Here is a 5,000-nt window from a genome sequence, read left to right as displayed (position 1 = left end):
AAGGAACGAGATCGTCACGGAAATGAGAAATGGAGTAGGTAGAGAAATAAGAGATGGGAAAGATGAGTATGTATCGAAAAGGAGAAAGGAGATAACTAGAGGAATGAGAGAGAAGAAGGTTATGTATAGAAAGGGGAATTAATATAGGAGAGAAGAGAAAGCGGGAGGAGGAAGGGAATAGAAAATGCAGGAAAGTAGGAACGTAACGAAAGAAGGAAGAGGAAGAAAATACGAGATAAGAAAGATAGCTAGAAAAACGGGAGACAAAAAGTGCATGGAAAGAGAAAAGAAATACAGAAAGGGGAAATAGAATGAATAGAAAATAGTCTGTAAAAGAGAAACGAGGCACGCAGGAGGTAGAGAAGGAGAGGTAAAAATGGACAGTGGTTAAAAAAATAGGAGAATGAGAAAGGGAGAAGAGAGATAAAATTGAGATAAAAATGGACAGAGGGGGAAAACTCGGAAGAGAATGAGAAAGACGGAAGGGAGATAAAACTGAGAAAAAAATGAATAAAGAAGAAAGGAAAGAAAGTAAAGGATACAGGGAAATAGAGAGACAGAGATAGAAACAAAAAAGGAGAATAGAATAAATAAAAAAACAAAGCAGAACGATGCAGAAGAGAGAGAGAGAGAAAAAAAAAGAAAACAGAGAGAAATGAAAGAAAGAAAAATTATCTCCACATAGGTCAGCCTTTTCGCTCAAAAGACAAAAAGATGACAAAGCTTTAAAGACAAAAAGATAACAAAGCTTCAAAGACAAAAAGATAACAAAGCTTCAAAGATATTTACTTGATTTTTCCTCTCGTGCCGCGGTAGAGAACGTGCGTGGGAAAGGAATGGGAGAGAAGGAACGGTGTTGGAGACGAAGCGACAGAATTATTAGGGGGAAAATAAGAAAATAGAAAGTTAAATGAAGAGAGAGAGGAAAAAAAACGTTAAATGTTTAAATGTTCTCTTTCTTTCTATTTATCTCTCTCTCTCTCCCTTTCTCTCTCTCTCCCTCTCTCTCTCTCCCTCTTCCTCTCTCCTAACTACACCATCCCATTAGATGTATTTACTTTTGAATTAATGATATTTCGTGAAAGATTGAATATTTAGTCGTCATCTTTTACGATCCACTTTCGAGATCACTGATATTCTGAAATAAAGATATAATTAATGTGTGTGTGTGTGTGCGCGCGCGCATGCTTATGCGTATCCGTACAGAAACGACTTACAGAGATGACAAGACTTCGAGAAATACGTTCCTAAAGCGTATCGTTCACTACGCAATTGTCCCAGAAAAGGGAACCCCGCAATCGTGACACCGCCGTGACAACCGTGACAGGCTGACAACACTTCGAGCGGAAGGGTGGCAGCAGTGGGCAGGGCGCGGGGAGTTGGCTAAGAGACGGCATGAGGAAAGGGAAGGTGTTTTCGATTTTTTTTTTTTTTTTTTTTTTTTTTTTTTTTTTTTGGGGGGGGGGGGGTGATATGGTCCAGAGGCTACGAGGTATGAGAGGAAATGTATATTTTTCGGGGGGGGGGGAGGTGGGAGATTTTTGATAATGGGGAAGTGGTTTCCTTTTTCTTCCTATTTCTTTTCTCTCTCTCTCTCTCTCTCTCTCTCTCTCTCTCTCTCTCTCTCTCTCTCTCTCTCTCTCTCTCTCTCTCTCTCTCTCTCTCTCTCTCTCTCTCCCTACCCCTTGCTTCTTTCTCCCTGCCTGCTCCTCCCCTGCCCCTTCCTACCACCCTCTATCTATCTATCTATCTCTATCTCTCTATCTATTTATCTCTCTCTTCCCATTCCCTCCCCTCCCCACCCCTTCCCGTACCCCTTCCCTCCCTCCCTCCCTCATCTCTTGGAGTTCCGGTCACGACACGCTGTTACGAAACTTGACTTGTAAGATTGAACATGTAACACACACACACACACACACACACACACACACACACACACACACACACACACACACACACACACACACACACACACACACACACATACACACACATATATACACATACACACATGCACACGGACGCATACGCGCGCACACACACACACACACACACACACACACACACACACACACACACACACACGTGCACACACACGTACACACGCGCTCATCACCATTATCAAAAGTAGAACAACGTACATGCAGTGCATGTACGTTGTTCTACTACTGCGTTTGCAATGTCTTGACTAAACTGAGCATTCAACAGGAAGATAGGGAGGGGAAAGGGGGGAGGGGGAAGAGAGGCGAAAAGGAGGTTTCAACATTTCTTTCCACCTTTTTTTCTCTTCTCTTCTTCTCTTCCTTTCATCCCCTTCTTCCTTATCTTGTTATCCTCTCTCCTTCATTCCACCTTTCCCCCTTCTTCTCTTTCTCTTTCTTCCACCCTTTTGTCTCCTTCTCTTCCCCTTCCCTGTCCCCTCCTCGCCCCTTTCCTCTCCTCTCCCCTTCTCTCTCCTCTCCTCTCCTCTTCCCTTTCCTCTTCTCTCTCCTTTCCTCGCCTTTCCTCTCTCCTTCCCTCTCCTCTCCTCTCCCCTGTCCCCTCCTCTCCTCTTCTCTCTCCTTTCCTCTCCCCTCTCCCCTCCTCTCCCCTTCCCTCTCTTCTCTTCTCCTCTCCCCTTCCCTCTCCCCTCTTCTCTCCTCTCCTCTCTTCTCCCTTTTTCCTCTCCTCTCCCTCCTCCCTCCTCCCTCCTCCCTCCTCCCTCCTCCTCCCCTCATTACCTCCTCCGATACGGCACCATTGTCAGCGATGTCAGCGAAGTCAGTGATGTCAGCGCCTTGGCTAATCGTCTTGAAATGCGATGCGGCGCGAAATGGCTGCTCGTCTGCATGACCGATGGAGGAGGAGGGGGAGGGGGAGGGGAGGGCGTGCCTGCGGGTGCCAGCGCTTGTCTCACTTGGGGGCCTGTCTGGGTTGAGTGATCTCTCTCTGTCTATCAATCTATCTCACACACACACACACATTCTCTCTATCTCTTTCTCTCTCTATCTATCTATCTCCCCCGCTCTCTCCCTCTCTATCTATCTATCTCTTTCTGGGTTGAGTGATCTCTATCTATCTATCTCTATCTCTCTGTTGTTCTCCCCCCCCCCCCTCTCTCTCTCTCTCTCTCTCTCTCTCTCTCTCTCTCCCCTCTCTCTCTCTCTCTCTCTCTCTCTCTCTCTCTCTCTCTCTCTCTCTCTCTCTCTCTCTCTCTCTCCCCCTTTTTTTCTGTCATTTCCCCTTTCAGTCAGTCGATTAGCATCCTCCAAAATAATAATGGTTCACAATGATTACTAAAAATAGTGTAAGTAGGATCCCAGAATATTATATTAAAAGTATAATGTGATGTAAAAAGAATTGTGTATATATATATATATATATATATATATATATATATATATATATATATATATATATATATATATATATATATATAAAACCATGAGATTTTCAAAATATTAGCTGAAAATAGATGATATCCTAGTTTTTTTTTTTTTTTTTTTTTTAAGAATGCTGATAACATGAAATATAAGGTAATTCCTATTACGCCATACCATTAGGAATTGGCGTTCGAAAGAGATTTTAAAAAATGAAAAAATGAAAAAAAAAATCTTACACCTTTGCTAATGCCTTTAGACATAATTAAGTGGCTGGGATCTCACACTTTCGTTTTCTCTCTCTCTTCTCTTTTCGATTTTTTTTCTCTTTCTCTTTCTCCTTTCTCCTTTCTCTTTTTTTCTCTTCTCTGCTCTCCCTCTCTCTCTCTCTCTCTCTCTCTCTCTCTCTCTCTCTCTCTCTCTCTCTCTCTCTCTCTCTCTCTCTCTCTCTCTCTCTCTCTCTCTCTCTCTCTCTCTCTCTCTCTCTCTCTCTCTCTCTCTCTCTCTTCTCACCGAAGCTCTGGTGTGAGAAAAAGTAAATGTACTTAAGTGTGAAAACGATTCTTTTTCTCACTAGCGTGTAATCTAATTGGATTCTTGTTAGGAAAGCGTTTGTGTTTTTAATGCTTTTTTCACAAAATTCTGAGCGAAAATATGAATATACAGTTAACGAAACAATTGAAGAGATAAGTTTCTTAAAATATTATGAGTATGATCCTTATTTTTATCAGTGCATCTGTGTTTATGTTAATCTCACTGTCAATATTTATGTATTTAGAGTTATATCTATTTATCTGTCTCTTTTCATCTGCTCATACCTGTTTTCCTATATATTTATATCTACGTCTGCGCGCGCGCGCGCGCGCGCGTGTGTGTGTGTGTGTGTGTGTGTGTGTGTGTGTTTGTGTGTGTGTGTGTGTGTGTGTGTGTGTGCGTGCCCGCGCGCGTGTTTGTTCCTGTTTTCCTATATGCTCTTTGTGTCAGTCTCTGTAAAACGCAAACTATTTCATCACTCCATCATTCACTCTTTACATATAAAAGATCTCGAGCGAGTGCATGACCATCATGATTCTTAGCAGATTTCTCAAGTCTCTTGTTTGGCGCGGAGATCGGACTCCACTTTCGAAAATGGCGTCGGTTATGCAAAGGAGAGACGGGCGGGAAAATTACTTTCTTTTTTATTATTTGAAAGAGTTTGTTAAGTTGTAGTGGCTCTTACGTTCGCCGAATCTTTGTGTCTTGTTGTTGTTGTTGTTTCTGTTAATGTTGTAATTATTACTATTATTATTATTATTATTATCATTATTGTGATAATAATGATTATTGTTCTCATTATTATACTTATTACTGTTACTATTATTATTGCTATCATTATTATTATTATTATTATTATTGTTGTTGTTTTTGTTTTTGTTGTTTCTCTTACTATTATCATCACCATCACCTTCATTATTTACATCGTTATTATTATTATTATCGATATTATTATCCTTATCTTTAGTTTCGAATATCCAGTTATATATATATATATATATATATATATATATATATATATATATATAAATATATATATATACATATATATATTTATATTTATATGTAAATAAATAAGTTTGAAAAAAATTAATATGATCCTTCTCC

General features: G+C 40.4%; 1 protein-coding gene across 1 annotated transcript in view; it reads left to right on the top strand.

The window, feature by feature from the left end:
- The window catches only part of LOC119596179 (protocadherin-16-like), a 17,621-nt gene that overhangs the window by 1,760 nt on the left and 10,861 nt on the right, over positions 1–5,000 (top strand). The gene's annotated exons all lie outside the window — the stretch shown is intronic.

The sequence above is a fragment of the Penaeus monodon genome, chromosome 37 (assembly GCF_015228065.2).
Source record: "Penaeus monodon isolate SGIC_2016 chromosome 37, NSTDA_Pmon_1, whole genome shotgun sequence".
In the NCBI taxonomy this organism is placed as follows: Eukaryota; Metazoa; Arthropoda; class Malacostraca; order Decapoda; family Penaeidae; genus Penaeus; species Penaeus monodon.
The sequence above is the reverse complement of the archived record's forward strand: the minus strand, read 5'-3'. Positions and strand labels throughout refer to the sequence as shown.